The sequence below is a fragment of the Vigna unguiculata genome, chromosome 11 (genome assembly GCF_037176805.1).
Source record: "Vigna unguiculata cultivar grain cowpea cultivar isolate G323 ecotype 2 chromosome 11, ASM3717680v1, whole genome shotgun sequence".
Classification (NCBI taxonomy): Eukaryota; Viridiplantae; Streptophyta; class Magnoliopsida; order Fabales; family Fabaceae; genus Vigna; species Vigna unguiculata.
In genome coordinates, this window is record NC_140802.1 from 47666317 (window position 1) to 47693816 (window position 27500).

Sequence of the window (27500 nt, forward strand, 5' to 3'; positions counted from 1 at the left end):
AAAAAAGAATATAGCAACTGAAAAATTGTGAAAGATAAAAGAAAAAAAAGATTATTTAGTTGTAAAGCAATAAAAATATATAGATAAAAGAAAAGGTGAAAGAAAGAGATTAAAATATATCAATGATATAGAATTCGAATATGTAAAGGTCTATGGGTCATCTCAGAAAAGATAGTGTATTAAAGCATCCTTAAAAATAAAAAAGAATAATATATATATTTTTTTTTTATTTTTAATGTCAATAAATTAAGAGCTCTGAATCAAGAAAAACTGATAATATTGATTCACGAAAAAAGAAATGAACTATTCTATTCTAAAAAAATTTTATTTATTTTTAGCTATGAGAAAGGCTCCATTGTCGAATTAAAACCTAACCATTAATCGAGAGGCGATGGGAACGACGAAACCTGCAAATACTTAAGACTTAAGATTTATTAAAAAAATCTTAAAGAAAACAAATCTTAATGATTTCTTAGGTGGGATGGCGGAAGAAACCTAAAAAACAATCCATTTTTTAGGAGTTGTACCCTACATTAACATCTGAATTTCATTACATCTGAATTTGAGAATAAAAGAGTAAATATTCGCCCGCGAGAATTTTTCTTTTATTGAATTTTTTTATATTTTTGCCAATTCTAAGAATCGATATTGAAAACAAGATCTAAAAATTTCGAAGATTGTATGAAATCTCAAAAAATACCGAGATTTCGTTATTTACTAAACATATGACTATTTCTATTATTTTATCGATTAGATAGAATCTATATCCATATAGATATAGATATTTGAATTACTTCATTCGCGAGGAGCCGTATGAGGTGAAAATCTCCATGTACGGTTCTGTAATAAAGATGGAATTGAAAAAACAACCATCAATTATAACCCCCAAAGAACCAGATTTCGTAAACAACATAGAGGAAGAATGAAGGGAATATCCTATCGAGGTAATAATATTTGCTTCGGAAGATATGCTCTTCAGGCACTTGAGCCAGCTTGGATAACATCTAGACAAATAGAAGCGGGACGGCGGGCAATGTCAAGAAATGTTCGCCGAGGTGGACAAATATGGGTACGTATTTTTCCAGACAAACCGGTTACAGTAAGACCTACTGAAACACGTATGGGTTCAGGAAAAGGATTTCCCGAATATTGGGTAGCTGTTGTTAAACCTGGGAAAATACTTTATGAAATGGGTGGAGTACCAGAAAATATAGCAAGAAAGGCTATTTCAATAGCATCATCCAAAATGCCGATACGAACTCAATTCATTATTTCAGGATAATAAAAGAGAACCAAAGAAAATAGGTCTTTAGAATGAAAAGAAAAAAGGCAATAATAGGTTCCTTTTTTTTTGAACACAAAAATATTTTTACTTCCTTTTTTTAGATTGAAATAATAAAAAAATGATATGATTCAACCTCAAACTCATTTGAATGTAGCGGATAACAGCGGAGGCACGTGAACTGATGTGTATTCGAATCCTAGGAGCTAGTAATCGACGATATGCTTATATTGGCGACATTGTTGTTGCTGTAATCAAACAAGCAGTACCAAATACGAACTTAGAAAAATCTGAAGTGATCAGAGCTGTAATTGTACGTACTTGTAAACAACTAAAACGTAGCAACGGTATAATAATTCAGTATGATGATAATGCTGCAGTTATAATTGATCAAGAAGGAAATCCAAAAGGAACCTCGAATCTTTTGCGCAATCGGCCCGGGAATTGAGACAGTTAAATTTCACTAAAATAGTTTCATTAGCACCTGAGGTATTATAAGAGGAAACCACGATATGGATATATTCTTTTTTTGTGAAATAGATAAATGTATCTATTTTATCTCAAAAATATATCTTTTGTAATAATTATTATTTTGAAGAATTCGTACTTATAAGTTTTAGAAGTAGATTATTATTTTGAAGAATTCGTACTTATAAGTTTTAGAAGTAGCCATTTTTCTTTATTTCAGATTTATACTTGAAAACCTAAACAATATCTATATCTATCTATATATAGATATGGGCGAACGACGGGAATTGAACCCGCGCATGGTGGATTCACAATCCACTGCCTTGATCCACTTGGCTACATCCGCCCTTATAGTAAAAATGATCTATATCTCAAATTCTACCTTTTCATTATCCTTTTTTTTCTAACAAAGGAAAAAAAAAAAGATAAGGAATCATTAAATCAATCAAAAACGTATGTATAAATCTATAGAAATCTAAAAAAAAGATTACTAATCCAATATCCAATATAAAGGAGCAATATTAACAAAGTTGATATTGCTCCTTTATTTTTAAACAAAAACTCGTCTACTTTAAATTAAGATCAAAATTTTATCCATTAACAGATGGAGCTTCCATCGCAGCTAGATCTAGAGGGAAATTATGAGCATTACGTTCATGCATTACTTCCATACCAAGGTTAGCTCGGTTAATAATATCAGCCCAGGTATTTATTACACGACCTTGACTATCAACTACGGATTGGTTGAAATTAAAACCATTTAAGTTGAAAGCCATAGTGCTGATACCTAAAGCGGTAAACCAAATACCTACTACAGGCCAAGCAGCTAGGAAGAAATGTAAAGAACGAGAATTGTTGAAACTTGCATATTGGAAGATTAATCGGCCAAAATAACCATGAGCAGCTACAATATTATAAGTTTCTTCCTCTTGACCAAATCTGTAACCTTCATTAGCGGATTCATTTTCTGTGGTTTCCCTGATCAAACTAGAAGTTACCAAGGAACCATGCATAGCACTGAATAGGGAGCCGCCGAATACACCAGCTACACCTAACATGTGAAATGGATGCATAAGAATATTATGCTCAGCCTGAAATACAATCATAAAATTGAAAGTACCTGAAATTCCTAGAGGCATACCATCCGAAAAGCTTCCTTGACCAATAGGATAGATCAAGAAAACAGCAGTAGCGGCTGCAACAGGAGCTGAATATGCAACAGCAATCCAAGGACGCATACCCAGACGAAAACTAAGTTCCCACTCACGACCCATGTAGCAAGCTACACCAAGTAAGAAGTGTAGAACAATTAGTTCATAAGGACCGCCGTTGTATAACCACTCATCAACAGAAGCTGCTTCCCAGATCGGATAAAAATGCAAACCTATAGCCGCAGAAGTAGGAATAATCGCACCAGAAATGATATTGTTTCCATAAAGTAGAGATCCAGAAACAGGCTCACGAATACCATCAATATCTACTGGAGGGGCAGCGATAAAAGCGATAATAAATACAGAAGTTGCAGTCAATAAAGTAGGAATCATCAAAACACCAAACCATCCAATGTAAAGACGATTTTCGGTGCTGGTTATCCAATTACAGAAGCGACCCCATAGGCTTTCGCTCTCGCGTCTCTCTAAAATTGCAGTCATGGTAAAATCTTGGTTCATTTAATCATTAGGGACTCCCAAGCACAAAAATTCTCTATAATGCGAGAATTTGAGGACTTGTTATTCAACAGTATAACATGACTTATATACCAGTGTCAACCAATACTAATATCCATAGTATGTTCTTATTCATTAGTATGTTCTTATTCATTTCGGTTTATCCGAATTTACCTTGTTTATCCCATTTCATTGATTCATAAAAAAAGTTTATTTTCTATATATCATTCTATTTATAGAAATAGAGAATAGAAATATAGATATAATACAACATCGATCTACAAAAATGAGTTGCCCGGGACTTGAACCCGGAACTAGTCGGATGAAGTAGATAATTTATTCTTGAATAAAATTCAACAATAGAATAAAACAAGAAAAAATCCCTCCCCAAGCCGTGTTTGCAGTTTTCATTGCACACGGCTTTCCCTATGTATACATCTAAACCTTAATTACTTGCCTAGCAAAAGACTCTAAGAAAGTGAAATATAATATTTAATTCATTAACCCCGAATCTTGACTCTGACTACATGAGCATTTCAAAATCCTATATATAGATATAGAAGACTAAAAAAAATGATTTTTTTATCCTCATTGAATAAAAAGAAGGAAGTTCGTTTTATCAATTTACACCGATTTAAAAAATAACATAACCTATTTTCAATTATAAATAATTGACGAAATCGTTTCTTAAAAGAATATCCAAATACCAAATACGACCTCTATAAAACCTACGCAAAGTAAAAGAAGTTCTTGGAAAAATCAAAGAAAAAAGATCTTCTTCTGTAAAAAATTCTTGCAATAATTTTTCTGAACTTAATTTTTTCAAATAAATGCGCACAGTACTTTTATGCTTACGAGCCAAAGTTTTTATACAAGAAAACCGAAGTATATATTTTATTTGATAGAAACTCTTTTTTTTTGCAGATCCATTGTAATAATGAGAAAAATTTCTGCATATGCGCAAAAACCGGTCAATAATATCAAAATCAGATAAATTGGCCCAAACCGGCTTACTAATAGGATGACCCATTACATTACAAAATTTTGTTTTAGCCAATGATCTCATTAGAGGAATAATGGGAACTATTGTATCAAGTTTTTTTATAACAATTTTAATAAGAAATGAATTTTGCAACATTTGACTTCGTACTACTGAAAGATTTAGTGGAATACTTAAAAAATAGCCTAAAAAGTGAAATGAATACTGAGATAATTCGTTTATATAGATCGTTTCTAGTCCAGCCCAAATATCAAAATGACATTGCCATAAATATATAAAATAGTATTTCCATTTATTTATCAAAAAAGGAGTATTCTTTAAAACCAGAATTGATTTTCCTTGATATCTAACATAATGGATGAAAGTATCCTTAAAGAAGAAGAAAGTATATGAACAATTCTTAGTAGATACTTCTACAAGATGTTTTATTTTTTCATAGAAAAAAATTCGCTCAAAAAAAACGCGAAAATGTTTTAACTGTAACTGAGAGGATTTGTTACGTAGAAAAAGAAAGATAGATTCATATTCCCATACATATAAATTATATAGGAACAAGAAAATTCTTCGATTCCTTTTTGAAAAAAAAGTAAAAATCCATTTTTTTGGAGGAAAAAGACTATTCCAATTATAATAGTAATAAAAAAACAACCTTATTAAATGAAAGAAAGAGACATCTTTTATCGAATATCGCAGGATTTGAACCAAGATTTCCAGATGGATAGGATAGGGTATTCGTATATCTGACTTATGATTTAAATATATCAGTTGATCTTCGAAAAAGGGAAAGATCGAATGAATTGATTGAAAATTTTTATAAGATTTTACGATTTCTAATCCCCTTAAGGAAGAGCTAAATAATTGTAGAGAAAATAGAATCTCCACGACGATACCAAAACCTTCTAATATTATTTGAGAAAAAAAATGATAATTATAACCCACAAAAGTATTTTTTTTAGAATCATTAACAAAAAGAATGAAATGAGTCTGTTGATACATTCGAGTACTTAAACGTTTTACAATTAGTAAACTAAATTTATTGTTATAATCGACATTTTCTATAAAAAAGGACTCATGAGCATAAGCTAGTCCATAAATAGATTCCCGAAAAAAAAGTGGGTATAGGATGTCCTGGTATCGAGATCTACGGAGTTCTAAATATGCTTGATATTGCTCCATTAAAAAAAAAAAAGTCTATTTGGTCAAACAAAGAATCAGAGATTCATTGGATTATCAAATGATACATAGTGCGATATGGTCAAAACAGAAAATTATAGGTATAAATATATACCTAGAGAAGTAAAACCCATTAACGGACTCTCTCTAATCGATTTTTTGCCTAATTTTTGTTCTAGGATAACGAGCTAATTAAGAATCCTTTATTTTTTTTTTACCTAATCGCTCTTTTGATTTTGGAAAAAATATCTTTATCAATATACTCTTTCTTTTACACATTTATCGCTACCCCAAAATACCAAAAGATAATGGAAAATAGCTATATAGTTAGGACTCATAACAAAAATAAACCATTCACCAGAAAAGCTTTTCCCACATCAAGCACTAACCTATTTTTAACGTACAATTAGATGGGGTAATGATCCAAATAAAAAATAAATGAAAGCTCGATGCTTTTTGTTTCCCTATTAGAATTAGAACCACCAAGTTCTATCCCTTTATTAATCAAACCCAACGGAATTTTTTTTGTTACGAGCCAAAAATTCAAACAAAAATTTGAGCTGGATCCTAAAAGAATGAAATATTTTTAGAATTCTTCATTGATACGACATGCTACTTTTTCCAGTCATTCCTTTCTGGATCAGTCGTGGTTTTACAAGCTCTACCGATAGTATCGACGAACCCATTGCTTCATAGAAATGCGTAAAAAATAGAGTCGCTCTTAAAAGCCGAGTACTCTACCATTGAGTTAGCAACCCCATTACAATTTAAAAAATAAGGTGGATATTTATACCCAATCGCAATCAAAAAAATAAAATTACAAAATTGAATTGTCTAAAAAACTAAAAAAAGATATACCACCTATTTAAATACTATGTTCTTGAAATACTATGTTAGAGTTATCCATTATTATTATATATATAAGACTATATATATATTGGTATATATAGATCTAATATTTTCGTATATATATTCGTGTTTACCTTTCAATTCACTTACTTATTCATTAACAAAGTTTTTCTTGTTTGTCTCGCAGAAAGAAAACCAATGAACCTACCATTTGATGAAGTAATAACGCCTATTTAACGTAAGTAAGGTGATCAATTTATTCACGATCGGATTATATTTATTTGATACAGTGTTGTCAATATTAGTATTGAAAAAAAAATACAATCGAATAAATACAATCGAATTAATAAGATTTTCAATCTTATTAATTCGATTATTAGTATTATGTTAGAATTACTTATAAGAAAAATTATTTAAATATATATATATCTTTTTTTATTCTAAAATGATATTCTAAACTAAAAAAACGTATAAAATTATAGAAATATAGAAATCAATAGGAAAATACAAATTTCATATAGAAATGGAACAACTTCCCTATTATGTGAAATTCACATCGAAAAAGGCAATAGCCAGTTTCCCTTATAAATTGTAATCACTTTTTTCGTAAAATATCGTCTACTTACTATGCTTCTATTCCAATACGAAAGATAGAAATCTGTTTAATAATTAAGTATCTTTGTATTCGGCTCAATCCTTCTTTTAGGAAAAGATTGTGCCGAGTTTAATTGCAATTAATCCAAAGTATCCATTGCTTCGAATTCAAATAGTATCCATTGCTTCGAATTCAAATTTGATCTCCTTCCATACTTCGCAAGCAGCAGCTAATTCAGGACTCCATTTGCTAGCCTCACGGATAATTTCATTACCTTCACGAGCAAGATCACGTCCTTCATTTCGAGCCTTCACACAGGCTTCAAGAGCTACTCGATTAGCTACAGCACCTGGTGCATTTCCCCAAGGGTGTCCTAAAGTTCCTCCGCCAAATTGAAGTACGGAATCATCTCCAAAGATTTCGGTCAGAGCAGGCATATGCCAAACGTGAATACCTCCCGAAGCAACAGGCAGAACACCTGGTAGAGAAACCCAATCCTGAGTGAAATAAATACCACGACTTCGATCTTTTTCAACAAAATCATCACGCAGTAAGTCAACAAAACCTAAAGTGATATCTCTTTCCCCTTCAAGTTTACCTACTACGGTACCGGAGTGAACATGATCTCCACCAGACAAACGTAATGCTTTAGCTAATACACGAAAGTGCATACCATGATTCTTTTGTCTGTCGATAACTGCATGCATTGCACGATGTATATGAAGAAGTAGACCATTATCTCGGCAATAATGAGCCAAGCTAGTATTTGCAGTGAATCCCCCTGTTAAATAATCATGCATTACGATAGGAACGCCTAATTCTCTGGCAAATACAGCTCTTTTCATCATTTCTTCGCATGTACCCGCAGTTGCATTCAAGTAATGCCCTTTGATTTCACCTGTTTCAGCCTGTGATTTAAAAATCGCTTCAGCACAAAATAAGAAACGGTCTCTCCAACGCATAAATGGTTGGGAATTCACATTTTCATCATCTTTGGTAAAATCAAGTCCCCCACGAAGACATTCATAAACAGCTCTACCATAATTCTTAGCGGATAACCCCAATTTAGGTTTAATAGTACATCCTAATAGGGGACGACCATACTTGTTCAATTTATCTCTCTCAACTTGGATGCCGTGAGGCGGACCTTGGAAAGTTTTAATATAAGCGGTTGGGATTCGCAAATCCTCCAGACGTAGAGCACGCAGTGCCTTGAACCCAAATACATTACCGACAATAGAAGTAAACATGTTAGTAACAGAACCTTCTTCAAAAAGGTCTAAAGGATAAGCTACGTAAGCAATATATTGATTTTCTTCCCCAGCAACAGGTTCGATGTGATAGCATCGTCCTTTGTAACGATCAAGACTGGTAAGCCCATCGGTCCACACAGTTGTCCATGTACCAGTAGAAGATTCGGCGGCTACCGCAGCACCTGCTTCTTCAGGTGGAACTCCAGGTTGAGGAGTTACTCGAAATGCTGCCAAGATATCAGTATCTTTGGTTTCATACTCAGGAGTATAATAATTCAATTTATAATCTTTAACACCAGCTTTGAACCCAACACTTGCTTTAGTCTCTGTTTGTGGTGACATAAATCCCTCCCTACAACTCTTGAATTAAGAATTCTTGAAACAATAAGGTCTACTCGATATGACTTAGGAGTTAATGAAATCTTTTACAAAAATCAACTACTATTATCAATTAATCCCAAAGGTTCGTTATGTTATTATTAAATTAAACGATGGTATTTGATTTGTCAAATACATCATTATTGTATACTCTTTTCTATGTATGGCGCAACCCAATCTTTTTTTTTTTTCAATTTGATCTTATTTTTTAATTTTGAAATCGAAAGATCTAATCTAAATAATAATAATAATTTATTCTTAATCTTGACAGTGATATATGTTGTCTATGTAAATCCTAGATGTAAAAATAGGCAGCTTTCTCCCCGGAAAATAAAAAAAGAGGTCAAAAAATAGGGAAACAGAGGGTAAGTCTAAAAAATTGTCTACTGAGGAAATACGAAAGCCAATGATAAAAAAAATGAATTCTAAATTAAGGTACAGGTTCGAATTCCATACAGAATATAGATGATATTTTCTAGAATGATAGAAAAAAAGAAAAGACTTTCGAAAGATTTTATCCAATTGAAATTTTCAAAATAACTGCAGTAAGCTTAAGAATTCAATAATTGAATTTGAATAAGTAAGTAAACAGTTAAAGAGGATTGATGGAATAGTACCAAAAAAATGGAGTACTAACTCCCATTTCTTATTTCTTTTTGAATTAACCGATCAACTTGCTTTCTTATCGAACATTTCTTTTTGATTTAAAAACTTTTTCGGAAAAAAAAATTGGCTTTTGATATGCGAATAAATCCTCCTACTTCCGGTCCTGAAGTTTCTTCGATTGAAAAAAAAAATCTGGGACATATTGACCAAATAATTGGTCCGGTACTAGATGTAGCCTTTCCCCCGGGGAAGATGCCTAATATTTACAATGCTCTGGTAGTTAAGGGTCGAGATACTGTTGGTCAACAAATTAATGTGACTTGTGAAGTACAACAATTATTAGGAAATAATCGAGTTAGGGCTGTAGCTATGAGTGCTACAGATGGTCTAATGAGAGGAATGCAAGTTATTGACACAGGAACTCCCCTAAGTGTTCCAGTAGGCGGAGCAACTCTAGGACGAATTTTCAACGTGCTTGGAGAGCCGATTGATAATTTAGGTCCTGTAGATACTCGTACAACATCTCCCATTCATAGATCTGCGCCTACCTTTATACAATTAGATACAAAATTATCTATTTTTGAAACAGGAATAAAAGTAGTAGATCTTTTAGCTCCTTATCGTCGTGGAGGAAAAATAGGACTTTTCGGTGGAGCTGGAGTGGGTAAAACAGTACTTATTATGGAATTGATCAATAACATTGCCAAAGCTCATGGAGGTGTATCTGTATTTGGCGGAGTAGGTGAGCGTACTCGCGAGGGAAATGATCTTTATATGGAAATGAAAGAATCTGGAGTAATTAATGAACAAAATATTGCAGAATCCAAAGTAGCTTTAGTATATGGTCAAATGAATGAACCACCCGGAGCTCGTATGAGAGTTGGTTTAACTGCCCTAACTATGGCGGAATATTTTCGAGATGTCAATGAGCAAGATGTACTTCTATTTATCGACAATATCTTCCGCTTCGTTCAAGCAGGATCTGAAGTATCTGCCTTATTGGGTCGAATGCCCTCTGCTGTGGGTTATCAACCCACTCTTAGTACTGAAATGGGTTCTTTACAAGAAAGAATCACTTCTACCAAAGAAGGGTCCATAACTTCTATTCAAGCAGTTTATGTACCTGCCGACGATTTAACTGACCCTGCTCCTGCTACGACATTTGCACATTTAGATGCTACTACTGTACTATCAAGAGGATTAGCCGCCAAAGGTATCTATCCAGCAGTAGATCCTTTAGATTCAACCTCAACTATGCTCCAACCTCGAATCGTTGGTGAAGAACATTATGAGACTGCGCAACGAGTTAAACAAACTTTACAACGTTACAAAGAACTTCAAGACATTATAGCTATCCTTGGCTTGGACGAATTATCCGAAGAAGATCGCTTAACCGTAGCAAGAGCACGAAAAATTGAGCGTTTCTTATCACAACCTTTTTTCGTAGCAGAAGTTTTTACCGGTTCGGCTGGAAAATATGTTGGTCTAGTAGAAACAATTAGAGGGTTTAATTTGATTCTTTCTGGAGAATTAGACGGTCTTCCTGAACAAGCCTTTTATTTGGTAGGTAATATCGATGAAGCTACTGCGAAGGCTACGAACTTAGAAACGGAGAGCAATTTGAAGAAATGACTTTAAATCTTTGTGTATTGACCCCCAATCGAATTGTTTGGGATTCAGAAGTGAAGGAAATCATTTTACCTACTAATAGCGGACAAATTGGAGTATTACCTAATCATGCGCCTATTGCCTCAGCTGTCGATATAGGTATTTTGAGAATACGTCTTAAAGACCAATGGTTAACAATGGCTCTGATGGGGGGGTTTGCTAGAATAAATAATAATGAGATAACTGTTTTAGTAAATGATGCGGAAAAGGGTAGTGACATTGATCCACAAGAAGCACAGCAAACTCTTGAAATAGCAGAAACTAATTTGAATAAGGCTGAAGGCAAGAGACAAACAATTGAGGCAAATCTAGCTCTTAGACGAGCTAGAACACGAGTAGAGGCTATCAATGTTATTTCATAACAAGTTGAAATTGATGCGTCCCAATATCCGAAAACAATAAAAAGAAAAAAGAAACAGTCAGAAGAAAAAAGTAAGTAGAAAAGCTTATTAGATACCACAGTCAAAGGTATCTAATAAGTTATAACTATACCTTACCTACTATTGGATTTGAACCAATGACTCCCGCCGTATGAAAGCAATACTCTAACCACTGAGTTAAGTAGGTAATTTAGGACTCCTCCTCAAAAAAAAAAAAAGAAGAGTACCCATCTATCAGATTAATTGATTATAAATGTAAAATTACTGATAAGCAATACCAACCCCCGTTCAAGGGATTCGATCATGTAATATTCATCTTGACAAGCAATTATCTTCATACTATGATAAAATATGTATCAAAAACACAAGGGCTGTAGCTCAGTTAGGTAGAGCACCTCGTTTACACGAGCGCCAATGCTTTTTTTCAGAGGAGTTCATCTTGTAATTAAAAAAGTTTATCTTATAGTAAGAAATCGGTGTCTTACTCCATTTTAAGGAACAAAACAAGAGAACACTAGCCTGACAAAGGGTTTAGCCATAAAATCGAATCCATAATTGATTTGAGATATTGATAAGGTGAATACCCATTTCTCGTCAATGCTAAACATAAAGGGTATAGGGACCTAAAAAAGATTATCTTTTCTTCCTATTTTATGAACTTTAAGGTGTATGAAGTGTCATTTCTTATCTTCTATTTTAATTTTAGTAGGTGGATAAAGAGTCCATTTAACTTAAGTTGATCTAGGCCAGAAGCAGACCTACGTCAAGATAATCCTTCTTTGAAACACTTTGGTAGTGCTCTTTGATTGTTATACAAATAAAAAAGAAGAGCATAGGGAATCATCTCTTTATTCTTTACTGTAAAAAAAAAAAAAGATGGTGGACTAACTAATATTTTTATCAGTTAATGAAAAAGCTCAATGCAAAAAAAAATGCATGTTGGGTTTTGAAAACAATTTAAATCATTTAGATAATAATTAGTTTGATCTGTTTTACCGAGAAGGTCTACGGTTCGAGTCCGTATAGCCCTAATATTCCTACAGATACTAATAATATTAATACTATTTTGGATCGAATAGATCTCATTACTAAGACTATTACTAAAAAAAAAACAATTTGTAACTTTCTATTCGAACATATTCATATTCGATAGAATAATATTAATATTAGTATATTCAGCTAGTCTAAAAAAATGGAGACTTTAGACTAAAAATGAAAATGAATTTGGTATATTTTCTACATTCAGAGGAGTACTTTTATGTTTCTTCTTTACGAATATGATATTTTTTGGGCATTTCTAATAATATCAAGTTTGATTCCTATTTTGGCATTTCTAATTTCTGGAATTTTAGCCCCCATTAGCAAGGGACCGGAAAAACTTTCTAGTTATGAATCCGGAATAGAACCAATAGGCGATGCTTGGTTACAATTTCGAATCCGTTATTATATGTTTGCTCTCATTTTTGTTGTTTTTGATGTTGAAACGGTTTTTCTTTATCCATGGGCAATGAGTTTCGATGTATTAGGGGTATCCGTATTTTTAGAAGCTTTCTTATTCGTGCTTATCCTAATTGTTGGTTCAGTTTATGCATGGCGAAAGGGGGCATTAGAATGGTCTTAATTCTTGACTATTTAGACAATTAGAAAAAAAAATATTGAGACAATTATGAATTCCATTGAGTTTCCCTTACTTGATCAAACAACCCAAAATTCAGTTATTTCAACGACATTAAATGATTTTTCAAATTGGTCAAGATTATCCAGTTTATGGCCGCTTCTTTATGGTACGAGTTGTTGCTTCATTGAATTTGCTTCATTAATAGGATCACGATTCGATTTTGATCGTTATGGACTAGTACCACGATCGAGTCCTAGGCAGGCGGACCTAATTTTAACAGCGGGCACTGTAACTATGAAAATGGCCCCTTCTTTAGTTCGATTATATGAACAAATGCCCGAACCTAAATATGTTATTGCTATGGGAGCCTGTACAATTACGGGGGGGATGTTTAGTACCGATTCTTATAGTACTGTTCGAGGCGTAGATAAGCTAATTCCTGTAGATGTATATTTGCCGGGCTGTCCACCTAAACCGGAGGCCATTATAGATGCTATAACAAAACTTCGTAAGAAAATATCTCGAGAAATATATGAAGATCCAATGAGTTTTCAACGAGAGAATAGATGTTTTACTACCAACCATAAGTTTCATGTTGGATACAGTACTTATACTGACAATTATGGTCAAGAATTTTTCTATCAACCGCCATCTACTTCAGAGATATCGTCTGACACATTTTTTTAAAGTACAATAATAAAAAGCAATTCCTTTTTTAAAAATTTCATCGTATTTTAAAAATTTCATCGTAATAGAAAATACTAATACCAAACTCATAAAAAAAATTTAGGAGAAGCAAAAAATGCAAGGTCGTTTGTCTTCTTGGCTAGTCAAACATGGACTAATTCATAGATCCTTGGGTTTCGATTACCTAGGAATAGAGACTTTACAAATAAAGCCCGAGGATTGGCATTCCATTGCTGTCATTTTATATGTATATGGTTACAATTATCTACGTTCTCAATGTGCCTATGATGTAGCACCCGGAGGACTCTTAGCTAGTGTATATCATTTTACAAGAATAGAGTATGGTATAAATCAACCCGAAGAGGTATGCATAAAAATATTTGTATCAAGAAAAAATCCCAGAATTCCTTCGATTTTTTGGGTTTGGAAAAGTGCGGATTTTCAAGAAAAGGAATCTTATGATATGTTGGGAATCTCTTATGATAGTCATCCGCGTCTAAGACGTATTTTAATGCCCGAAAATTGGATAGGATGGCCTTTGCGTAAAGATTATATTGCTCCAAATTTTTATGAAATACAAGATGCTCACTAAATGATAAAAATAATAAACTAATCCAAACTTCTGCAACCCCAGTCAAAGAATATAAGTACATTCTGTTATAGATCAGACAAAATAATTGATTGACATTAAATCAGGCAGAGTAATGGAAGTTGCATTCAGATATTATTATGTGAGAAATCACAAAATTCAGAAATAATAGAATGAATAATTATAGGGTTTAAAATAGGATGGATAGGAGTTTCTTAAGATTCTAAAACAAAAACAATACTGAGTTCTTATCAGCCAAGCCAATAAAAGAAATAGGATGAACTGCAAAAATTCTTTATCTTTATAATAAACTAATTCTTTATCTTTATAATAAACTATATAACGTGCACATCACCATCAATTATACGGCCACGAAAAAAAAAACACAAAGAAAAGGGCTCGATTCTATTTTGGTAATCCTTCTCAGATGAATTCTTAATATTCTCACTCCACCCCAGAACTTCGACTTTTAGGTCTTTTAACCAACTAATTAAACCACTCGAATATTATGGAAATAGAAACCTTTTTTTGTATCGCAGAAAAAAAAGGAAAAAAATAGATAAAGAATTCATTATCTATATATCTATATCTATATATATATAGATACTATAGATAAGCGAATATACCTAATAAAAAATTGCATCTATTCTTTAATCATCTAGGAAAAGTATATCTACAGATACCTAAATAGATCAAAGAAATATGTTATGTATCAGAATCTAGAAGAACACAAATTTGTATGAGTATCTATCCCCCATATTCATTAAAATGAATATGGGGGATAGATACTCATACAAATGAATCTTGTGTCAGGAACCAGATTTGAACTGGTGACACGAGGATTTTCAGTCCTCTGCTCTACCAACTGAGCTATCCCGACCATTCTTGAAGCTTAATACTTTGATTTTAAAAGATTTTTAAAATCTATGTTAATGAATCTATATCAACTAAGTAAAAAAAAAGTTTGTAAGTGAGTTTCCGCAGTAATAATTATTTTTTATTGTTAATCGTTAATTACGCATATGAAAATTCCTTGCTAAAAAATAAGATATTAATTTATACATTTCTGATTAAAAAAAATTCTATGTGTTTCACATATATATTTATATCTATTCCAAAACTCGTCCCTTGTCATTATGATAGATAAGAAAATTATGATAGATAGGAAATTGATGAAAATAAAAATTCCAATTTCGTTGGGAAATAATAAATCGAATAAAACACATAAATAAGGACTTCAAGATAGAGAGGATATAGGAAAAAAATTAGAAAATGAAAAAGTATTTTTGGGGATAGAGGGACTTGAACCCTCATGATTTCTTAAGTCGACGGATTTTCCTCTTACTTTCAATTTCATTGTTGTCGGTATTGACATGTAGAATAGGACTCTATCTTTATTCTCATCTGATTTATCAGTTCTTCAAGGGTTTTAGCCGATTATGATGAAGTGAATAATTTCATCAATAAATATTCCATCTTTTCTTCAACTTCGAATTGATTTGATTCACATTTTTCATTTGTGAATATTTTTATCACAAATAGATCTTCAATAATAAAATAAAAAGTAACAAATTGAAAGAGTATTTCAGTATATATATATGTTTCTAAATGTTTATCTTTGATCCATTCCTGTAATTTTGGTGAAAGGATTCTTTTACTAATGCAATAAAAAAAGTCGTCAATTTCGTTTGTTAGAACAGCTTCCATAGAGTCTCTGCACCTATCCCTTTTTTATTATCACTTTCTGAATTTTTATTTGTTTTCAGAAAACAGGATTTGGCTCAGGATTGCCCATTGTGAATTCCAGGGTTTCTCTGAATTTGAAAATTATTACTTGGTAAGTTTCCATACCAAAACTCAATCCAATTAAGTCCGTAGCGTCTACCAATTTCGCCATATCCCCATCTTTTTTTTTATTTGAATCTGATTATAATAGAATGCTTTTTTTTTCATTTCTATTATGAGAATTATGCGGGAACTTTTGAATTCATTAAATACATATTATTTTATTAAATATTAAAAACCCCTTTCTCCAATTTTATAGATTTTATTTCATCTATATTGGATACCTTTATTTGTTTGAATCAGAACTAATTCTAATATCTATATTAACAATTCAATATACACAGATATAGACCACATATCTACTTATCTTCTATGTACCTACTTATCTTCTTTTTTCATACAATTTAGAATACTCGAATGGTCGATTCTTTTTTTTTTTTTGTTTTTGCTTAAAAAAAAAAAGAAAATAAACAATCCATTTATTCATATACAATTTATATAACTAAAACGAATCTAGTGGCTAAAAAAAACCATTCTTTTAATTGAATATAATATAGAATTAGACATTTACTTAGAAATATGGAATTCCTTAATAAATATTTACTAAAATTTATATTTATTCAAATTTACTTTAAGTACTAATAAATAATCTTTTTGAAAGAAATCAATTTAATAATATATATCTAGAATAGTAGATCGAAATAAATTATATTAAATAAATTATATTAATATAATATTAATTATTATCTTGCACTTTATGTTATCAGATAAAATAAATAATAGAAATAATAAAAATTGGGTTTGATTTTCTATATTTTCTTTCTCTATTTTTGATGTTTGTATTAATTTGAATTTTGTTATAAATAACTAAAAATTGATAACTAAGATCCCATTCAATTCTTCTGCATATGTATATTTCGTTTACATTAGCCGGTTTAGCTCAGAGGTTAGAGCATCGCATTTGTAATGCGATGGTCATCGGTTCGAATCCGATAACCGGCTTTTCTCTATTTGTTTTTTACATAATTGATAATATCTTTTTTAGAAATAAAAAATTGGGAGAGTTCGATCTCTGCGGAAGAAATCAAGAAATTAACCTACTTTTTTGTATTCTTTTATATACAATAAATTCGGATATTGATAAAATTCATCTAATTCTTCTTTGTACTATAAAACTTTAGTAGATTTCGCTTCATTTAGAATTCTATAATATTTTTCATTTCGTTTAGTTTTCATTTCGATTTATAAGATTTTTCATTTTAAAAAAGGAGTTTTTATGTCACGTTACAGAGGACCTCGTTTCAAAAAAATACGTCGTCTAGGATATTTACCAGGACTTACTAGTAAAAGGCCAACAGTCAAAAACGAATTTCGAAATCAATTGCGCTTCAGTAAAAAATCTCAATATCGTATTCGTTTAGAAGAAAAACAAAAATTGCGTTTTCATTATGGTCTTACAGAACGACAATTGCTTAAATACGTTCGTATCTCCGGAAAAGCTAAAGGATCAACTGGTCAGGTTTTATTACAACTACTTGAAATGCGCTTGGATAACATACTTTTTCGATTGGGTATGGCTGCGACTATTCCTCAAGCCCGCCAATTTATAAACCATAGACATGTTTTAGTTAATGGTCGTATAGTGGATATACCAAGTTATCGTTGTAAACCTCAAGATATTATTACAGCAAAGGATGAACAAAAATCTAAAACTCTTATTCAAAATTATTTTGATTCAGCCCCCCATGAGAAATTGCCAAATCATTTGACTGTTCACCCTTTCCAATATAAAGGTTTAATTAATCAAATAATAGATAATAAATGGGTTGGTTTGAAAATAAATGAATTACTGGTTGTAGAATATTATTCTCGTCAAACTTAAACTTAACTAAAATAACAAGAGTTTTTTTTACAAGGATTTTCTGCTATTCATATATCATAGACATGGATATGCGAAAATTTTTATTCCTTGCCCACCCGTTATCCACTATTTTTTGTATTACCGAAAAATGAGGAATATAAAGTTGTCCATATCAACAAACAAATTTGAAATATGAAATAATGGTATGCATTGGGATGAGTAATATTGATGAATTTGGTAAAGATTCGGAAAGAGAGGGATTCGAACCCCCGGTAAACAAAAAGCCTACATAGCAGTTCCAATGCTACGCCTTGAACCACTCGGCCATCTCTCCTATATAATGATGCCCAGAAACCGGTTGAATGTTGAATAGTGAATCAATCCTATTTTTCATAAATGCATAAAACCTATTCAAACTATAAAAATACAAAGTAAAATTAAAAAAAAACCTCCTACAAGGTCTTAGGATAAACAAATTTGATTGATGAGTTCATTTTTACGTTATTTCGCACTGTATTATAATTATACAATTCCTTTATTTGTGGGATTGATTTCTCACACCATGATTAATTAAATTATAGAATGGATTTCTACCTATGCCTAGATCTCGGATAAATGAAAATTTTATAGATAAGACCTTTTCAATTGTAGCCAATATCTTATTACGAATAATTCCGACAACTTCAGGAGAAAAAAGGGCATTCACTTATTACAGAGATGGTGTGATTTGATTCCATTTTTTTTGACCGATTTCGGTCAAAAAAAAATGGAATGGAAAAACCCCACGCGTGTTGAAGGTGAAATTTGTAAATAAAAGGATTAATTCCTTCTGTCGTGTATCCTCGATTAATGAAGCCTTATATGCTTGAATTTTAGGTTTCTAGTATTAAGCGAAAGGTTATACCTATACTTATGGGGTTAGGTCAACCCCAAATTACTAGTACTGATAGGCAACATTGGGAAAGAAGCACTACGCTTGGGAATCAAGGACACGAAAACTTTGTATCTATCTATATCCATGGCTTATCGAGATTGGGACTAACAGGAATGGTTGGGACAATAAATATCCATCTCGTTCATATTTTGGATACCCATAGAACCATCGAAGATTATTGAGGTGACTAATTCCAGGAAATTAAGCAGCGTAGAGGACAAAGAAATTGTTGAAGTTCTTATTTTTTTTTATCAAGTACCTACATACTTAATGTTAAGAAATAATTTTTGACAGGAAGGTTGGCTAGAGATTTATTGTAAAAACACTAGCTCTGTTCAGTTGAGAATGAGAATACTGGAATATTTTTTGATTTGATGGATTTTTCTCATTACACACATAAGGGGGGAGCCGTATGAGATGAAAATCTCACGTACAGTTCTGGAGCGGAGATTCTTTGAACCGAATGACGACCGTAACGGATGTCAGCTCAATCTGAAGGAAATTATGCAGAAGCTTTACAGAATTATTATGAGGCTATGCGACTGGAAATTGATCCCTATGATCGAAGTTATATACTTTATAACATAGGCCTTATTCACACAAGTAACGGAGAACATACTAAAGCTTTGGAATATTATTTTCGGGCGCTCGAACGAAACCCATTTTTACCCCAAGCTTTTAATAATATGGCCGTGATCTGTCATTACGTGCGACTATCTCCACTATAGAAAGAAAAAAGAAAAGAACAAGCAAATCCACAAATTTTAATATAAGAAATATAGAAATATAAATAATTATAAATAAGAAAGGCTTTCTACATATATATATCGTTCAAAACAACGATTTTTATCAGCTGTAGCAAAGAAACTTCATAGAAGTAAAAATATGAAGAAATCGATATGTCTAGATACCCTCTTTTTCTATGGATAAAAGATCTAATTGATAAAGGAAGCATCGTAAGGATCAATTAACACGGTTTTCAATCGATATAATAAAAACTGCTTCCTTATCTCATGATAAATAAAGAAGTCAGGAATCCACTTATGTAATAAAAAGGATCCCCTGGTATTTTGAGCAGCGGTGTAGTATCAAATCCCAAAGATAGAAAGTATTTTCTCTTTACTTATAAGAACTTATAAGATAAGAAAGAAAAAACTTTTACCAAGATTCTATAGAAATGAATCTATCATATATTTTTGTATATGATATATAAAATCGAGATAGTTACCTTTCAGAAAATTAGAATTAGGGCGTTAATGCCAATGCTTGATTCCCTTTTCTGAAGGTAGGAGAAAAGATAAAACTAAAAAAAAAGATGAAATTCTTTGAAATTCTTTATTTATTAGTAAAAATGAAAGTTTGAAACTCATATTAATAATTTCTTTTTTTCTTTTAGTTAACTTCAAGATAATAGAACAAAAAAAGAATTGACTACTGAGCCGTATGAGTCAGGAAATTCTCAAGTACGGTTCTAAGGAAAGGAATTGACTCACCTATTTCGACCGAGGAGAACAGGCCATTCGGCAGGGAGACTCAGAAGTTGCGGAGTCTTGGTTTAATCAAGCCGCTGAATATTGGAAACAAGCTATAGCTCTCACCCCCGGTAATTATATTGCAGCACAGAATTGGTTGAAGATCACAGGGCGTTTTGAATAAGAACACTCTGTTTCTTTTTTTTCTTATATATTTATCTATCTATATAAAGATATAGATAGATAAATATATATTGTTATAAATTCTTGTTTCTTGTCCCTATCAAATTCAAAAATCATTTCTATAGGAACGACCAATCACATAATTTAAATATATCCCTTCTAATTTTGTTCGATTTTGTCTAGTATTTCATAGAAATAAACGAGATGTGGATACAGTAGATAATTTTCTCCTTTTTTCTGTTATTTAAACTAATATTCAATCAAATTAAGAAAAGAGACCTTCAAAAAAAGAAATAAAATATAGGTATATTGCCTAATAATGAATGCTAATGCCTGCTCAATTTGAAATAGAGTACATACTTATACTTTATCTAAAAAAAAAAATAAAATCTAAGGAATAGAATTAGAATAAAATCTGAATACATTTGATTAGGCTGCACGAAAAATTATTGAACTTCCATTCAGAGTTCCCAAAAAGGTCTTAGAAGATTAAAATAGGTCCGTTGAGCGCCTCACTCTTATGTCATAATAGATTCGAACACTTGCCCCGAATTGACTTCGAGATCATAATTGTTCTAGTGAAAAACTAAAGAAATGAAATTTACTAAGATATCCAATACATGAGAGATAGGAGAGAACAAAACTCAATAGAAACATCTCTAATAAGTTCACTAATTCTGTTTTATGTTGGCAGGTCTCTTTGTATGTGTTGTCTGGAAAGAGGAGGACTCAATGATTATTCGTTCACCGGAACCAGAAGTTAAAATTTTGGTAGATAGGGATCCTATAAAAACTTCTTTTGAGGAATGGGCAAAACCTGGTCATTTCTCAAGAACAATAGCTAAGGGACCAGATACTACTACTTGGATCTGGAACCTACATGCTGACGCTCATGATTTTGATAGCCATACTAATGATTTAGAGGAGATTTCCCGAAAAGTTTTTAGTGCGCATTTTGGCCAACTCTCTATCATCTTTCTTTGGCTGAGTGGCATGTATTTTCATGGTGCTCGTTTTTCCAATTATGAGGCATGGTTAAGTGATCCTACTCACATTAGGCCTAGTGCTCAGGTGGTTTGGCCAATAGTGGGTCAAGAAATATTGAATGGTGATGTAGGGGGGGGGTTCCGAGGAATACAAATAACCTCTGGTTTTTTTCAGATTTGGAGAGCATCTGGAATAACTAATGAATTACAACTCTATTGTACTGCAATTGGTGCATTGGTCTTTGCAGCCTTAATGCTTTTTGCTGGTTGGTTTCATTATCACAAAGCTGCTCCAAAATTGGCTTGGTTCCAAGATGTAGAATCTATGTTGAATCACCATTTGACAGGGCTCCTAGGGTTGGGGTCTCTTTCTTGGGCAGGACATCAAATACATGTATCTTTACCGATTAACCAATTTCTAAATGCTGCAGTAGATCCCAAAGAGATACCACTTCCTCATGAATTTATCCTAAATCGGGATCTTTTGGCTCAACTTTATCCGAGTTTTTCCGAGGGAGCAACCCCCATTTTTTACCTTGAATTGGTCAAAATACGGAGAATTTCTTACTTTTCGTGGAGGATTAGATCCAGTAACTGGAGGTTTATGGCTGACCGATATTATACACCATCATTTAGCTATTGCAATTCTTTTCTTGATAGCGGGTCACATGTATAGGACCAACTGGGGTATTGGTCACAATATAAAAGACATTTTAGAGGCACATAAAGGTCCATTTACAGGCCAGGGTCATAAAGGTATATATGAGATTCTAACAACGTCATGGCATGCTCAATTATCTATTAATCTAGCTATGTTAGGCTCTTTGACCATTGTTGTAGCTCACCATATGTATTCTATGCCTCCTTATCCATACCTAGCTACTGACTATGGTACACAACTGTCATTGTTTACACATCACATGTGGATTGGTGGATTTCTCATAGTCGGTGCTGCTGCGCATGCAGCGATTTTTATGGTAAGAGATTATGATCCGACTATTCGATACAAACGATCTATTAGATCGTGTCCTTAGACATCGTGATTCAATCATATCACATCTTAACTGGGTATGTATCTTTTTAGGTTTTCACAGTTTTGGTTTGTATATTCATAATGATACCATGAGCGCATTAGGGCGCCCTCAAGATATGTTTTCAGATACTGCTATACAATTACAGCCGATCTTTGCTCAATGGATACAAAATACCCACGCTTTAGCACCTGGCACAACAGCCCCAGGTGCAGCAACAAGTACCAGTTTGACTTGGGGAGGTGAAAATTTAGTAGCAGTGGGCGGTAAAGTTGCTTTGTTACCTATTCCTTTAGGAACTGCGGATTTTTTGGTCCATCATATTCATGCATTTACAATTCATGTAACAGTATTGATACTCTTAAAGGGTGTTCTATTTGCTCGTAGTTCACGATTGATACCGGATAAAGCAAATCTAGGTTTTCGTTTTCCCTTGTGATGGACCTGGAAGAGGGGGGACATGCCAAGTATCCGCTTGGGATCATGTCTTCTTAGGACTATTTTGGATGTACAATTCAATTTCCGTAGTTATATTCCATTTCAGTTGGAAAATGCAGTCAGATGTTTGGGGTAGTATAAGTGATCAAGGGATAGTAACTCATATCACAGGAGGAAATTTTGCGCAGAGTTCCATTACCATTAATGGGTGGCTTCGTGATTTCTTATGGGCGCAGGCATCCCAGGTAATTCAGTCTTATGGTTCTTCATTATCTGCATATGGTCTTTTTTTCTTGGGTGCACATTTTGTATGGGCTTTTAGTTTAATGTTTCTATTCAGCGGGCGTGGTTATTGGCAAGAACTTATTGAATCCATTGTTTGGGCTCATAATAAATTAAAAGTTGCTCCTGCTACTCAGCCCAGAGCCTTGAGCATTGTACAAGGACGTGCTGTAGGAGTAAACACATTACCTTCTAGGTGGAATTGCCACAACATGGGCATTCTTCTTAGCAAGAATTATTGCAGTAGGATAATAGCTAGGAGGATTTGAAAATCATTATGGCATTAAGATTTCCAAGCTTTAGTCAAGGCTTAGCTCAAGACCCCACTACTCGTCGTATTTGGTTTGGTATTGCTACCGCACATGACTTCGAAAGTCATGATGATATTACTGAGGAACGTCTTTATCAGAATATTTTTGCTTCTCATTTCGGGCAATTAGCAATCATTTTTCTGTGGACTTCCGGGAATCTCTTTCATGTAGCTTGGCAAGGTAATTTTGAGACATGGGTACAGGATCCTTTACATGTAAGACCTATTGCTCATGCAATTTGGGATCCTCATTTTGGTCAACCAGCTGTAGATGCTTTTACTCGAGGGGGTGCTCTAGGTCCTGTTAATATAGCCTATTCTGGTGTTTATCAGTGGTGGTATACAATCGGTTTACGTACTAATGGGGATCTTTATACTGGAGCTATTTTTCTATTAATACTTTCTATTATATCTTTAATAGCAGGTTGGTTACACCTACAACCAAAATGGAAACCGAGTGTTTCGTGGTTTAAAAATGCCGAATCCCGCCTCAATCATCATTTGTCAGGACTATTCGGAGTAAGTTCCTTGGCTTGGACAGGGCATTTAGTTCATGTTGCTATTCCGGGGTCCAGGGGGGAATCCGTTCGATGGAACAATTTATTAGATATCTTGCCGCACCCACGAGGGATTAGGTCCATTTTTTACAGGTCAGTGGAATCTTTATGCTCAAAACCCAGATTCCAATAATCATATATTTGGTACCCCCTCAAGGAGCAGGAACTGCTATTCTAACACTTCTCGGAGGATTTCATCCGCAAACTCAAAGTTTATGGTTAACTGATATTGCACCACCATCATTTGGCTATTGCGTTTATTTTTCTAGTTGCTGGCCATATGTATAGAACTAATTTCGGGATTGGTCACAGTATTAAAGATCTTTTAGAAGCACATACTCCTCCGGGGGGTAGATTGGGGCGTGGGCATAAGGGTCTTTATGATACAATCAATAATTCAATTCATTTTCAATTAGGTCTTGCTCTAGCCTCTTTAGGGGTTATTACTTCCTTGGTAGCACAACACATGTTGTACTCTTTACCTGCTTATGCGTTTATAGCGCAAGACTTTACTACTCAAGCTGCCTTATATACTCATCATCAATATATAGCAGGCTTCATTATGACAGGGGCTTTTGCTCATGGAGCTATCTTTTTTATTAGAGATTATAATCCAGAGCAGAATCAAGATAATGTCTTGGCAAGAATGTTAGACCATAAAGAAGCTATCATATCCCACTTAAGTTGGGCTAGCCTCTTTCTGGGGTTCCATACTCTGGGACTTTATGTCCATAAACGATGTCATGCTTGCTTTTGGTACTCCGGAGAAACAAATTTTGATTGAACCTATATTTGCCCAATGGATACAATCTGCTCATGGTAAAACTTCCTATGGGTTCGATATACTTTTATCTTCAACGAACAGTCCGGCGTTCAATGCGGGACGAAGCATATGGTTGCCTGGTTGGTTAAACGCTGTAAATGAGAATAGTAATTCTCTATTCTTAACAATAGGGCCTGGAGACTTCTTGGTTCATCATGCTATTGCTCTTGGTTTACATACAACTACTTTGATTTTAGTAAAAGGTGCTTTGGATGCGCGTGGTTCTAAGTTAATGCCTGATAAAAAAGATTTTGGTTATAGTTTTCCTTGTGATGGCCCGGGACGAGGCCGGAACTTGTGATATTTCCGCTTGGGACGCATTTTATTTGGCAGTTTTTCTGGATGTTAAATACCATTGGATGGTTTACTTTTTATTGGCATTGGAAAACACATTACACTATGGCAGGGTAATATTTCACAGTTTAATGAATCTTCTACCCTATTTGATGTGGATGGTTAAGAGATTATCTATGGTTGAACTCTTCACAACTTATCAATGGATATAACCCTTTTGGTATGAATAGTTTATCAGTCTGGGCATGGATGTTCTTGTTTGGACATCTTGTTTGGGCTACTGGATTTATGTTCTTAATTTCTTGGCGCGGATATTGGCAGGAATTGATTGAAACTTTGGCATGGGCTCATGAACGTACACCTTTGGCTAATTTGATTCGATGGAGAGATAAACCAGTGGCTCTTTCCATTGTGCAAGCAAGATTGGTTGGACTAGCCCACTTTTCCGTAGGTTATATATTTACTTATGCAGCCTTCTTAATTGCCTCTACATCGGGCAAATTCGGTTAATTGAATTCTTTATTATATATATCTGGCAAGAATCTCATTTCCTTCTATAGGGAAGAGAAGCCACTTATACATCTAGGATCCGACTTCTATCATTGATGCTAATAGCAAATTAACCATTATGGCAAGGAAAAGTGTTATTCAGAGGGAAAAGAAGAGACAAAAATTGGAACAGAAATATCATTTGATTCGCCGATCCTCAAAAAAAGAAATAAGCAAAGTTCCGTCGTTAAGTGAGAAATGGGAAATTCATGGAAAATTAGAATCACTACCGCGTAATAGTGCACCTATACGTCTTCATCGACGTTGTTTTTCGACCGGAAAGACCGAGAGCTAATTATCGAGACTTTGGATTATCTGGACACATACTTCGGGAAATGGGTTCATGCATGTTTCTTGCCGGGTGCAACAAGATCCAGTTGGTAAGGATTTCCAATTATCTTCATTTTTTATCATTTTATTATCAGCGATCATAGGAGGGTCCCTTTACCGTTATGTATAAATGGTTTATTCTATTTATATAGATATGGTAAAGGGACGCATTCCATCTTTGTTTTTGTTCATTAGTTATCAATTCTTTTCTTTATCGCGGAGTAGAGCAACTTGGTAGCTCGCAAGGCTCATAACCTTGAGGTTACGGGTTCAAATCCGTCTCCGCAACTTTTTGAATTTGATAAAAAAACAAGGTTTCAAGAAGAAGGGCATTATACGCAGTAAATTCTATGGCATTTTTCATACTATGACTATTAAATACATAGGGCGGATAGCGGGAATCGAACCCGCGTCTTCTCCTTGGCAAAGAGAAATTTTACCATTCGACTATATCCGCGTTTTCATTGTACTTGATATGCGATTCTATTTATACAGAGATGGGCCTGATATTCTATATAGGGATATAGGGGATAATGAAAAAGAAATTTAGATAATAGATATTGTCTCCCAAATAAAATATTTTCTATTACTATTCATTTTTATCAAGAATTCCCATTTCTATTATTACATTTCTATTATTATATATGGTTTTTTTCTATATATCTATATAATTGAATTGAAATTATCATTCTATCGAATATTTTGATTTACTTTTTCTTAAAAAAGTAAGTTCCTATTAATAAAAAATTATATTTATCTATATAGAGATACAGATAGATATTCTATATTATTAAATACTAGACGACGTATAAATAGATTTATAGTATTTCATTTGAATATTCTATTCATATCATATTAATATGAATAGAATATTCAAATGAAATTCAAATTTTTATAGTTCATTTTTTCTATTTTATTTCTTTTAGTTTCACAATGTACCACCAATATAAGTATAAGATATAAGATTTTTCCAATAGAAGAGTTTACTCCCCCTTAGAATGTAATGTGTTATAGTTTTCTTTTTTTTTTTTAGGAACTGATCTATTCCCTTTATGGCTGACAATCCGAAAGAATTCTGAGGGAGGGGTCATTTCATTTTTAATCTAGAATAAAAAGAAACTTCAAGAAATGAGAGAATTAAGAATACCCACTAGAAACACTAATCCAATCCATAATGATGTACCGGAAAATAGAACATTTTTGTTATTTGACCAACCTTCAGGAGAAGCAAATACAACAGGTACACTAATCAATAAAATAAATGAAATAGCAATTAATGCAAAAACAGCTAATTGGAAAGCAATAGTCATGTTTCTAATCCTCCAATTTACCAACAAAAGAACTTTACCATTTGATCCCTCAACCCCTGGATGCCTTTCTTAATATTCATTGAAAAAAAAATTTGTAAATGGAAAAACGCAGAAGGGTTTTATCATGAATTCATTGATTTTT

The 27500-nt window shown here is 33.1% G+C and overlaps 4 non-coding genes across 4 annotated transcripts; 1 reads left to right on the forward strand and 3 right to left on the reverse strand.

The window, feature by feature from the left end:
* Window positions 1–15020: 15020 nt before the first annotated feature.
* On the reverse strand, window positions 15021–15093 carry TRNAF-GAA (transfer RNA phenylalanine (anticodon GAA)). Its single transcript has one exon. It is a non-coding gene; the product is annotated as a tRNA-Phe (tRNA).
* Window positions 15094–16927: 1834 nt separating this feature from the next.
* Window positions 16928–17000, forward strand: TRNAT-UGU (transfer RNA threonine (anticodon UGU)). Its single transcript has one exon. It is a non-coding gene; the product is annotated as a tRNA-Thr (tRNA).
* A 1105-nt stretch (window positions 17001–18105) lies between these two features.
* TRNAS-GGA (transfer RNA serine (anticodon GGA)) lies at window positions 18106–18193 on the reverse strand. Its single transcript has one exon. It is a non-coding gene; the product is annotated as a tRNA-Ser (tRNA).
* An 8241-nt stretch (window positions 18194–26434) lies between these two features.
* TRNAG-GCC (transfer RNA glycine (anticodon GCC)) lies at window positions 26435–26505 on the reverse strand. Its single transcript has one exon. It is a non-coding gene; the product is annotated as a tRNA-Gly (tRNA).
* Window positions 26506–27500: the final 995 nt, after the last annotated feature.